We start from the raw sequence: 14185 nt of genomic DNA, 5'->3' as shown, positions 1-14185 counted from the left end.
CTCCTTCTTCTCTTTCCCCTTTCCTTTTTGTTAATAGGGATGCTCTGTGCTGATAGGGTGAAATATTTATCCCCCTGTCTTAGGTCACTTTAACAAGCAGTCTGTTCATCTTGATCCCAATATTTCTATGGCCTTTATGAAAAATTGCCTGAGCTCCTTAGTAAGGAGAGAGGATACAAAGTCACTTTGTCAGTCGTTATCCACATATATTTGTTCTTTTCTTTTCCCCTAGTATGTATATCTCAGCCCAGATATCTCATAAAGTGTCTCTTTTCCTTTTGTTGTTGTCGTTAGGTGCCTATATTCACCATGGCAGTGTGTAAATAAGTTTGGGTCCTACAAATAGCAGGAGATCCTTCTTGTTTTTAAACTTTAGGATTGCTCACCCACTTATCCCAGGGGAATTACTTCATGCAACCTTTACCGGAGAAATCTTGCACATCAGGGGCAATTATATAGTTCCTTTGCTTGTTCCCTTTATTATTGTTCTCTGGTACTTATTTTCTCATAGCAAAATATAATAGGAATTTTTTTGTTTTGTTTTTCTTTTTTTGGGCCCTACATTTTAGCAGAGAATCTTTTTCCCTTTTACTCTTAGGATTATTCACCCAATTAAACCTCCATAGTTATTTTGCACAGTTTTTGTCACACTTATTTTTACATAGCAAGAACATTTGCTTAGTTCATTTAGCATAGGTACTTATCTTGTAATGTTCTAAAGTGACCGTCTGTCCTGGCTGTTTTCTGTTGAATTCAAGCAGCAGCGTTCCAGCCCTGCTGTTCCTCTTATTTTTTCTTTTCCCTCTTTCCCATCTTTGTTTTAATGGTGGATTTTCGCAGCCCATGGTCAGAGCCAGCCCGGTACCTGCTGTTATAAGGGGCTAGAGTGCATTTGTGTATTGTATATTGGTATACACTTAGTTGGTATACACTTAGGGCTAGATTTATTATAGCTGAGGTGTACAGGGGTGCGTATACGCGCCCCTGTACGCCTCAGCTCGCCTGTGGCGGGGCGAAGTTACCCGCAGGTATTTGGCATTGCACACAAGCACAATTTTGGGCTCGCGTGCAATCCCGCCCCCTGCCCACGCACAGCCAATCACACACGGGCAGGAGCTGTCAATCTCCTCAGTCGGACTCGACCGAGGAGATTGAATTTCGCCAGTTTAGAGGTAGCGAACAGCTTAGGGAAGCAGCGTTCTTATGACCGCTGCTTGATAAATCACGGCGAGCAAGTTCTTGTGAGAACTTGCTGCCGTAGGGGCTTGATAAATCTAGCCCTTAGTTATTTGTTATGTCTCTGTTTCACAACAGGCGTACTATAGCTTCAGGTGCTGATGACTTTTTTAATGACACTGAACACACAGATGACACATTAGATAGTTTATTAAGAGAGGTTGAAAAGAATATGATTAAGGAAACCAAATTCCATTTGGAGATAGTAACCTTAGAAAAGTATTTAAAAGAGCAGATTACCCCTAGGGGATTACGTATTCTGAAAAATCCCACATTTGGCCAGGACAACCTGATGTTTATGACTAAATGGAATCACATTCTAGAAGAATGTACGAAGAAGATAATGTACCTTATTATTAGTGAGAGAAAGAAATTGTTAGACGAAGCAAATGAGGAAATTAATATGCTGGAACAGAAAATTATTCCCCATATGGAAAATAAGCATTATGAGGAACTTTCACAGAAAGTGGCAGAGAACATAGATATTTTAAAAAGGGAAATTAAAAATACCAAAAAGGAATAAAAATTTTAGGGACTATGAGGATTATAAGGAGAGAAAAGAAAGGAATTACAAAGCTAAAAATAAAATAGCAAATACAAAGAACACTGATATTAATAGGGATCCTAATTATAAGAAAGATAAAGAGTTCAGACATACAAATAGAAACAACAAAAATAATAGCACAATGAATAGACACCATCAAACTTCACTGGCACAGAGAGAGAGGGAAAATTACTATACTAATAGAAATAAGGAAGATTCCTACTCAGGTCATAGATATACGAATAGACAGTATGAAATGGGAGGCAATAGGACCACACATTATAGGGGGAATCATTATAGTTCTGAACAACAACAAAAAGGAGAAGATAATGTTTGGCAGCAACCAAGAAATCCCTTTAAAAACCAGAGAGTACACTATCAGAAAGAAACCACTACCCATAACAGATTTGGCGAATTAGCAAGATTTAGTTCAGAAGATGAGGAGGTTTTTTTAGAAACTGGGAAGAGAAGATACACAAGAACAGATTCAGATCTGTTCAACAAAAGACGGAAAAATATGGACAGAACACCAAAAAAGAAACAAGTAAGAAATAAATCAGATGGAAGTAAAGGTATTTTCAATTTATCTAGTACCACACTCTCAGAGGCACAAACATCTGTTTTAAACAAGGGGTTAAATTTTGCTCCCAGTCATAGAATCAATAAATTTGACACTTTCATAGGGGTTCAAAAGTTTATAAGAAACTTATGTATTAAAAAATATTTTTCTAATAACCCCATAGCGAGTAATAGCTCTGCAGCTGTGAGTAGGTATAAACATGTAGAAGTATGTAAGAAATCCTCATTTAATCCTACACAATGCAAATCAGCCCCTATGGAAACATTTCTGGAACTAGTCCACAGAGATATAAAAATATGAAGATTAATTATAGTTCAAATCTGTCAAAGGAAGAGCAGTTAGCTTTAGTAGACTTAAAAAAAGAATGATAAGATAGTGATAAAGCCTGCGGATAAAGGCGGAGGGACGGTTGTAATGGACAAAAGCAAATATGATGCGGAATGTCTCAGACAGCTTAACAACACAAATGTATATATGAAATTGGACTTCAATCCAGTTCTTAAGTACAAAAAGAGGATAGAAGTATATTTGGATAAAGGTCTAAAAGAAGATATCTTAAACAAAAAGGAATACCTATATATTAACAATAAATTTCCAAAAACTCCCACATTCTATGTATTGCCGAAAATACATAAAGATCCATTAAACCCCCTGGGTAGACCCATAGTGTCGGGGGTTAATTCTCTTACGAGTAACCTTTCGGCATACATTGATCAATTTCTACAAACCTATGTGAAAGAGACTAAATCGTACCTTAAGGACACTATGAGTATTCTTAATCATCTAGAAAAACTTAAGTGGGACAAGAAGTGGTGGCTAGTAACTAGCGATGTCACGTCGCTTTATACTATAATTGATAAAGAATTGGGGATCTTATCAGTAAAGAATATCTTAGAAAAAGATGACTCACTAAATAGTAAACAACTTGAGTTTATCTTGGAGGGTATTGCCATTATTCTTGAAACCAATTATTTCTGGTTTAATCAAAATTATTATTTACAAATAGGCGGTACGGTGAAGGGCACCAGATTTGCGCCCAGTTATGCCAATTTGTACATGGCTAATTGGGAAAATCAGTACATATGTAATTCCCACTGGGTGCAATATCTGGTGTCCTATCACCGCTACATAGACAACCTCTTTTTTATTTGGTCAGGGAGTGAGAGTCAGCTTTTAGAATTTATGGAACATCTAAAAACTAATGAATTTAAAGTAGCCCTCACTTGGAATTATAGTAGAACCAAGGTAGAATTCTTGGACCTTGAAATTTACATTGAGAATAATATATTAAAATCGAAAAATTATTTCAAAAGGATAGATGTCAATAATTATATTAATCTTGACAGTTGTCATCAAAAGCATTGGCTAAAAAATGTACCAAAAGGTCAATTTGTCCGTTTAAGGCTTATTGTAAAGACAAAGAGGTATATAGGGCTCAATCCTTAATTCTAAAAGAACGCTTTGTGGAAAAAAACTATTCCAATATATTTTTGGAAGAAAAAATTGAAGAGATAACAAATATGGATAGGGTTGATTTATTAAAATATAAAACTAAGGACAAAATTAGTATGGAAGGGACACATAATAATCTAGCCAATAGATTGATTTTTCAACATAGTACACAAAGTAGTGAGTTGAGGAAGATTATTCAGAAATATTGGGGTATTCTCTAAAGGGACTCAAGTTTAGCGGAATTTTGGGGGGATGGCCCAAATGTAAGGTTCAGGAAAGTTCTGAATTTAAAACTTCAACTTTCCCATGGTACTAAGGAATGAAATGATAATAAAGCCATCAAGAACTGGCTGCTACCATCCCAAATGGGACCAGTTTATCACTTGTAACAGTAAAAATGTTATCTATTTGTTACGCTGTTCGTGCAATTTGATCTACATAGGACGTACCTCCAGACTTTTGAAGATTAGATTAAACGAACATATTTATAATATCCTAATCATACTGTATCTGCACACTTTGATAGAAAACATAATAGAAACATAAGTGATCTGGAATTTTTAGGTATTAGAAGAGTGGAACAAAACTGGAGGGGAGGGGATGTTCAGAACAGTCTGGGTCAGTTAGAGATGAAGTGGATACACATTATGGACAGCTTCATACCTAATGGACTAAATAAAGATTTTGAAATCCATCACTTTCTGTGAAAGTTATTCTCTGTGAACAGCATCATAATCCTTATTTGGCTGTAATGATACATATATAAATGTGTCAGGAAATCGAAAAGAAAGGTTTAATAATTATGAATAACACACTCTCTGTATAAGATAGGGCAATAGATATTTAGTTGCATAAACACAAATACAAATTTAGTAGTGTATTTACATAAGGGTTAAACATCGGCAAGTAGCAGGTTTAATTTTGGGTCATACCATAGATACATTGTTATCTTTAAATTTTAAGTTTGTGAATAGTAAACACATAGATAAAAAACTCCCAATTAGTATATGTAGGAGAGGACCGGCCACACAGTGTAATTACCTGGCTTTATACAGAAGAAACATAAGATGATATTGTTCACATATAGAGAACAAAATAAGCACATACATGTTGTTATATAACATAGATGTGAAGCCACAGATTCTGTTCGAAATAACAGAATTTGTTTGAACGTATATATGTGTATAAGTTCAAGGAAAAGACTTGGGGTCTGAACATATAAATTCCAAGATAATATTTGGGGTAATTAAGCTATTTATTCAGGATAGAATTCCTAGAAAACAAAAAGTAGAAGGAAAACATTACTATCCTGTTGAACGCTATACTAACGTTCCCATTTATATTTCAAGCAACACTAAGATATATACCATTTTGTGTAAACCTATTAATGCAATATGCTGTCTTGCCTTAACCATTATACAAATATGTACAAAGATTTATGTTGATCGATAACATAAAAGAGATCTAATTCAATGGCAGAAACTGTTATTATGGCTGTATTTCAAACATGATGCCCATTTTCAAGATGGAGTAAACGGCTTCAAATTTCCGGTTTGTCACCAATTAGAGGTTTAAAAGGACTCACAGACATATGCACTTTATGCCTTGAAAAAGCTGATCTAGCGAAACGTACGTCGGAATTGACACTCTCTTGTGCGTCTTTACATGTGCCTGTACACCTGGGGGAGGAGCGTTCTCTACTGGTATTGTGAGGTGGTAGATTTAGCAGTTAAGGTTCTGCTTTTCCATCCATCTCCATTTAGGACTTGCATCGGCTCTTTTGAATAAGCTTACATTTATTATTGCTCATTTACCCATTGTAATAGGTGTCTTGGGGGCATTTGTGACGCTTTTTATGTATTTTAAATAAATATTTGTTTTAAGAGATTTGCCTGAGAGTACTGTTTTCCCACCAGTATAAAGTGGGAGTGCGCATTTCCCTGAGCTTGGTCATAAGCTCCAACAAATGTGAGTAATCACTCGTTAAACAAGCAGAACTATTTTATTTCAAGTGGTTACAGAGTTACACTATGTTGCATATTTTGTTTCCGTTTCCTTGAGAACACACAGAGGATCGCAGAAGAGTGAGGAGACTTATCCCAAAGGAACAAACATATCCTTACATATGAACTTTTAATTTATGGTTCACCTTTTTATTTGATTATCACATTTATTTCACTTATTTTTATTATTGTGATATTTGGTATATTTATTGTATGCATTTGTGTGCCACGCTGATCCCTGAAAACCTTGTGGGTCCCTCTCCTTCTTGTCTGGAGGGAGTCGTTTTGTTGGTCCAGATTTACCGGGTTGTGAGCTGTTCTCACTGAGCTCACCCTGCTACAGCATTCCTTCCAGGTTCCAGTCCCAGGCTTGTAACTCGGTGAGTATTCACTCTCGCCTAGAGAAAGGCATCCTGCGACTTAGTAGCGTGGCTTGCTTACACTGCAGGTGTTCCTCAAACAACCTGCTCACGTGACTGCATCCGCCGCAAGCCAACTGCTGACTCATGTTTAAGGGATATCTGGAAAAAGCCTTTTTGGACCTCATGTATGAGAATGCACTATAACTATCTCTCAGGACATTTTCGATTTTACTCAGGAATTTCGTTAGTATATCTAACTGGGTCCAAGAGATTTTAGGTCTACTATATCAAACCTTGGCTTATATTTTGAGATGATAAATGATATGTCTTACCTGAAATTGTAATTGTTGGAGTCGACATTGGCACGCTTTTGTTTTATGTTTTACTATACATGTAACAAAATTGTTTTTGTTTAATAAAAAACATTTCAACATAAAACATTTGTCACTAAACTGCACCACCTCATAAAATACTCACAGCTCTTGTAATCTCCCTCTCACCTACATTTTATCTCCATCCTGATGCTTTTGGCATCAGGGGACATCTCTCCCGTCTCCTAATCCTGGACCCTACTTCATTCTCTCCTTTACCCAGTCAGGCACACCTTACAGAATCCTTAACAAAAAAAATACCTCTCTCAAAAGCTTACACTCCATTAATTTGTGCACTATGGAACTCTCGCTCTGTAGACAACAAACATACCTATCCATGACCTCTTCATCTCCCACTCCATTAACATCCTGGCCCTCGCTGAAAACCGTCTCTCTCCTTCATTTTAGCTATGCATGCTGGTTTTGTGATCCTTTTCTCTACCTGCTGTACTTTTGGTAGAGGTATTTCTTAATCAACAACAAATAAAACCCCTGTTATATCTCAGCTACGTCAATGATATCTTCCTTATTTAGACTGAAGTGGAAATGGCACAAACAGTTTCACAAAGACAGTTTTGCCACACCATTAATCTCACCCTGAAACACTCTACCACAATTGTCAATATCCTAAATACTACTGTTAAAGGGACAATCTAGACCCAATACTTTTTCTTTATTACTTATTGTTACATACCAGACAAGCATCTTGCAAAGGGTTCCACATCTATGAGCTTGTAAGGAGTACATGAAACTTTTCAGTAATCATCGTTTGTTAGGAGCCAAAAATGGCTGCCAAACTCCTCCCACAGCTTTCTTCTTGTCCTGTTAGCTGTTTTCTTATATGACAGTTTAGCAGTGCATGTTTAATATTTTACAGTGAGCTATTTCAAATTCCACATGCACAAATCAGCATGTGAGAGTAGAAAAAACTAAATTTATGCTTACCTGATAAATTACTTTCTTTTACGATATGACGAGTCCACGGATTTCATCCTTACTTATGGGATATTAACCTCCTGCTAACAGGAAGTGGCAAAGAGAACCACAGCAGAGCTGTATATATGGCCCCTCCCCTTCTCCTCCACCCTCAGTCATTCGGCCGAAGGTATAGGAAGAGAAAAAGGAAAGGCTAAAAGGTACAGAGGTGACTGAAGTTTACAAAAAATATAGAGAAAAACTGTCTTAAAAAGAACAGGGTGGGCCGTGGACTCGTCATATCGTAAAAGAAAGTAATTTATCAGGTAAGCATAAATTTAGTTTTCTTTTACAAAGATATGACGAGTCCACGGATTTCATCCTTACTTGTGGGAAACCAATACCAAAGCAATAGGACACGAATGAAAGGGAGGGACAAGACAGGAACCTAAACGGAAGGCACCACTGCTTGAAGAACCTTTCTCCCAAAGATAGCCTCAGAAGAAGCAAAAGTATCAAATTTGGAAAGAGTGTGAAGGGACGACCAAGTCGCAGCCTTACAAATCTGTTCCACAGATGCATCATTTTTAAAAGCCCATGTGGAAGCCACAGCCCTAGTAGAATGAGCCGTAATTCTTTCAGGAGGCTGCTGTCCAGCAGTCTCATATGCCAGGCGGATGATACTTCTCAGCCAAAAAGAAAGAGAGGTAGCTGTAGCTTTCTGACCCCTACGCTTTCCAGAATAAACAATGAATAATGAAGATGATTGAAGGAAATCCTTAGTTGCCTGTAAGTAAAACTTTAAGGCACGGACCACGTCCAAGTTATATAACAGACGCTCCTTCTTAGAAGAAGGATTAGGACACAAGGAAGGAACAACAATTTCCTGATTAATATTCTTATTCGAAACAACCTTAGGAAGGAACCCAGGTTTGGTACGTAAAACCACCTTATCAGAATGAAATATGAGATAAGGCGAATCACACTGTAATGCTGAAAGCTCAGAAACTCTTCGAACAGAAGAAATAGCAACCAAAAACAGAACTTTCCAAGATAATAGTTTAATATCTATGGAATGCATAGGTTCAAACGGAACCCCTTGCAGAACTCGAAGAACTAAATTCAAACTCCAGGGAGGAGTAATAGGTCTAAATACAGGCTTAATTCTAGATAGAGCCTGACAAAAAGACTGAACATCTGATACATTTGCCAAATGTTTGTGAAAAGCTGAAATTTGTCCCTTTAAGGAACTTGCTGATAACCCTTTCTCCAATCCTTCTTGGAGAAAAGACAAAATCCTAGGAGTCCTAACTTTACTCCATGAGTAACCCTTGGATTCACACCAATAAAGATATTTACGCCTTATTTGATAGATCTTTCTAGTGACAGGCTTTCTAGCTTGTATCAAAGTATTGATAACTGAATCAGAAAATCCTCGCTTCGATAAAATCAAGCGTTCAATCTCCACGCAGTCGGTTGCAGAGAAATTAGATTTGGATGTTGGAAAGGACCTTGAATGAGAAGGTCCTGTCTCAACGGAAGTTTCCACTATATCCGCATACCATGTCCTGCGTGGCCACGCAGGTGCTATCAGGATCACTGAAGCTCTCTCCTGTTTGATTCGAGCAATCACGCATGGGAGGAGAGGAAACGTCAGAAACACATAAGCTAGGCTGAACAACCAAGGTACTGCCAAGGCATCTATCAGTTCGGCCTGAGAATCCCTTGACCAGGATCCGTATCTTGGAAGCTTGGCATTCTGACGAGATGCCATCAAATCCAATTCCGGTCTGCCCCATCTGAGAATCAATGAGGCAAATACCTCTGGGTGAAGTTCCCACTCCCCCGGATGAAAAGTCTGTCGACTTAGAAAATCTGCTTCCCAGTTCTCTACCCCTGTGATGTAGATCGCTGATAGATGACAAGAGTGGGCCTCTGCACAACTGATTATCTTGGATACTTCTATCATCGCTAAGGAACTCCTTGTTCCCCCGATGATTGACATATGTTGTCTGACTGGAATCTGATGAATTTGGCCGAAGCCAACTGAGGCCACGCCTGAAGTGCATTGAATATTGCTCTCAGTTCCAGAATATTTATTGGAAGTAGAGACTCCACCTGAGTCCAAACACCCTGAGCCTTCAGGGAGTTCCAAACTGCACCCCAGCCCAGAAGGCTGGCATCTGTTGTCACTATCACCCACGAGTGTCTGTGGAAACAAGTCCCCTGGGACAGATGATCTGGCAACAACCACCAAAGAAGAGAGTTTCTGGTCTCTTGACCCAGAATTATCTTTGGAGATAAATCTGCATAATCCCCATTCCACTGATCGAGCATGCACAGTTGCAGTGGTCTGAGATGAAAGCGAGAAAACGGAACGATGTCCATTGCTGCTACCATTAATACGATTACCTCCATACACTGAGCCACTGATGGCCGAGGAATGGACAGAAGTGCTCGGCAAGTATTCAAAATCTTTGATTTTCTGACCTCCGTCAGAAATACTTTCATGGCTACCGAGTCTATCAGAGTTCCCAAGAAAGGAACCCTTGTCTGTGGAACAAGTGAACTCTTCTCTATGTTCACCTTCCAGCCGTGAGTTCTCAGAAAAGACAACACTGTGTCCATGTGAGATTTTGTCAGATGATATGTTGATGCCTGAATCAGAATATCATCCAGATAAGGCGCCACCGCTATCCCTTGCGGTCTGAGAACCGCCAAAAGAGACCCTAGAACCTTTGTGAAGATTCTGGGTGCTGTGGCCAACCGAAAGGAAGAGCCACAGACTGATAATGTTTGTCCAAGAAGGCAAACCTTATAAACATATGATGATCTTTGTGGATTGGAATATGAAGGTAAGCATCCTTCAAATCCACGGTAGTCATATATTGACCCTCGTGGATCATTGGCAAAATCATTCGAATTGTCTCCATCTTGAATGATGGAACTCTTAGAAATTTTATTAGAAAAATGGGTCTGAACGTTCCCTCTTTTTTGGGGACCACAAATAGGTTTGAGTAAAACCCCTGTCCCTGTTCCAATTTTGGAACAGGACAGATTACTCCCATAGTAAAAAGGTCTTTTACACAGCGTAAGAACGCCTCTCTCTTTATCTGGTTTGCAGATAATTTTGAAAGATGAAATCTCCCTCTTGGGAGAAAATCCTTGAATTCCAATTGATAACCGTGGGTGGGTGACTATTTCTAGTGCCCAGGAATCCTGAACATCTCTTGCCCAAGTCTGAGCAAAGAAAGAAAGGGAGGATGGGAAGGGGATGGGCTATATATACAGCTATGCTGTGGTGCTCTTTGCCACTTCCTGTTAGCAGGAGGTTAATATCCCACAAGGAATGATGAAATCCGTGGACTCGTCATATCTTTGTAAAAGAAACATAATTGATGCTTACCAGATAAATTCCTTTCCTTCCTGGCATGGAGAGCTTCACAGCTTCATTCCTTACTGTTGCGAAATACAACACCTGGCCACTAGGAGGAGGCAAAGACACCTGATTTGTTCTCGGTGGGCTTCTTAGTCTGTTTGGACTTATTCCAGGAGTGAGCGGGCTTCCAAGTACTCTTGGGCTGCTCGGAACTTAGAAGAGGACTGCTGCTGTTGCGACTTGTCAACATGAAAGGAACAAAAATTAGACAGTTGCCATCCCTTAGGCCTATTCTTCTTATCGTAGGAAGGCACCTTTCCCTCCGGTAACCATAGAGATAATGGAGTCCAGCCCTGGACCGAATAATATCTTCCCCTTAAAGGGAAGAGAAAGGAGTCTGGATTTAGAAGTCATATCCATACACCAAGACTTCAACCAGAGAGCCCGGCGGGCTAGAACCGCAAAACCAGTAGGCTTAGAATTTATGCCAATAATCTGCATATTTGAGTCACAGATGAAGGAGTTAGCAATTCTCAGTGCCTTAATTCTCTCCTGAATATCCTCGAGGGGAGTCTCCACCTCAATGAGCTCCGACAGAGTGTCGCACCAGTAGGTAGCTGCTCCAGCAACCGCGGCTCCAGCTTCCGCCGGTTGAAAGTATGCTTGGCCAGCATGGAGATAGTGCCATCCACCGTCAGGATAGAGCCCCACAAATCTAATTGAGAGTCAGGGACCAGGAATAATTTTTTAAAATTAGACGACGTGGAAAAATAAATTCCTACTCTTTCCCATTAGTTACTAATAATGTTCGCCATCTTAACTCAGAATCTCAGAAACATATTCATTGAACCACAAATCTTATCATACAAGCAACCTCTATCCTACACAGACTGCTCACTAAGAACAGAGTGAATAGTGAACAAAAAGAAACCCCTGGCACTAAACCCTGCAACAAGAGGAAATGCGGCACATGCCAAGACATCAGTAATCAAACCTCTCTACTTGACACCACATCAAAAGCCAATACTCATAACAGGATCATATACCTGCAAATCCAGGAATGTAATACATCTAAGTCAGTGCAAAAAGTGCACTCATATGAAATATATAGGTGGAACAAAACAACCACTAAACAAAAGAATGAATCATCACAGACACTGCATGCACCACCCAAATTCAGGAACCCCCGTTGGTTAACACTTCTCACAACCTGGACACTCCATAAAGGATTTAAAAGTATAATCTTAAAGGGACATTTTAAAAATACCCTTGATTGAATGACATGGGCATTAAGCTCCAGACAGTCTGACCTGAATCAAGACTCTGGCTTCATGATGCACTAAGACAAGGGGTGAATCTATAAAATACTTTAGACATCCATTTTGTTGTTTTCAAACTTCCATCCCTGCCTTCATGGGAATCTATTGTGTTAATCCAATTACCTGTACACTTCCTTTTTATTATTATTATTATTATTATTATTATTATTATTATAGACATATAAGCCTCTCCTTTTCAGACAGATTGTATCTATCTGAAGAAGAGACCTGTGAGGTCTTGAAAGCTTATGAAATAAAAAAAAACACTTGTTTTTGTTGGTCCATTAAAAGATATCACAATCTACTAAAGAAACATTCTCTGTAGGACCAATAGCGTTAGCCTTTTTTGTGTGATTAATAATGTAAATCTGTTAACACCCAGTACTCCATACTACCCCCTGTCCCAATAATAGTTCTCTGAGGGGTAAAATGGGTCTTAAGTAGGTCTGATAACCCCTTTTAACGAAGAATCTGAAGCACCTCAATTCTTCACCTTCTCCTGTGGAGGCAAAAACTGAGATACTAAAGAGGTGAGAGAAATTAAAAGCTCTTGGAATGTTGGGTATCTATGCCTCATCCTAGTGGCCAAGAGTTGAATCCCAAGAGAAATGGCTCATGGACCTCCACCACCTTATGAAAGAACTAGCCCTCCTTTCATATCTCTCACCCCACAGAAATTCCCTCAAACATAACATAGAAAATTGACTCTACTTCCACAAATGTACTTGCACTTCAGAATGTCACTAGAGAAAATCCTAAGCGTCTTTTCCCCACTTTTAATACCATCCTGTCCCCAGCCTCTCCTCCCATTACCTCTTCTCTTCCAGCATATGACTTTTCTATGCACTGAAAAACTAAAATTGACTCTATCCAACATAAAATAACCTCCCATCGCAATAATATCCCCTCCTCACAAATCACTTTCTGCTCTCCTTTCATCTTCCCATATTTCTACCTGTATTGTTGATCCTATTGCCTCAAAACTGTTACCCTCCCTTTCCCCAACTCCTAAACTAATTCTCACACAAATAGCCAACCTCTCCCTTAAATCTAGTACATTTCCATCATCCCTTAAACATGCTCTAATTACACCAATACCTAAGAAATCCTCACTAGATACAACATCTCCTAGTTGGAACTACCACCCCATCTCTCTTCTTCCACATGTCTCTAAACTTTCTGAAAGTTGTGTGAAGAGTTTTATGTGTTTAATTCCTCTGAGGGGGGTTAAACATACAGCTAAAGTGAGTAAATTGAAAATAACAGGCACTAACAATTAAGGGCATACTATTTTTGCATTACAATATCCCTTTAATTGAAAATAGGAAGTGCAAAAAACATTCAATATGTTTAATGCTCCTTTTTCATTTGGATGACAGAAAAGTTTTAAGCTCAGTGTCTCTTTAAATGTAGTTCTTGCTCATAATTGTGTAACACAGTAGGGAAATTGGCCAAAACTTGATTTCCTTGTAAGACAAACTTACAATAAACAAGGGGCATAACTAGACCTACCTCAAAAGGAGTGGTGAGGTACCCCACTTCAGTAGCACCATTGTTTTTATGTTAGAGGAGCTGCTTTTTTGTCAGTGTAAGTCATCCTTTTTTCCTGGTTATCCTGTGCCAGACAATAAGCACATATACAGACTTGCTGTACAAATATGATTGCAGGTTTTTCTGGCAGCCATCTTGGTAACACTGCCACCATATTTGTATAGACAAATGCTAAACTGCTTACACTGAAAAAGTTATGCATATAATTAAGACGTTGATACAGGTCAGAATATGTTTTGAAAGTTAAAATTGTATAATGTAAAAAGTCTAAATTCTTTTTCTAAACAGCTGCTAACTTTTTTTTACCCTTACTAAACATCTGTATATATATATATATATATATATATATATATATATATATTTATAAGTATACTATACTCTGTACAGTTATAATAATTATAGTTTTTGTTCATATTATGTCAATGTTGTATAATGGTCTAAAAAATATATAAATAAATAATTATTGATATAAA

The sequence above is a fragment of the Bombina bombina genome, chromosome 5, assembly GCF_027579735.1.
Source record: "Bombina bombina isolate aBomBom1 chromosome 5, aBomBom1.pri, whole genome shotgun sequence".
Taxonomy (NCBI): domain Eukaryota; kingdom Metazoa; phylum Chordata; class Amphibia; order Anura; family Bombinatoridae; genus Bombina; species Bombina bombina.
This window is presented reverse-complemented; position numbering follows the sequence as displayed.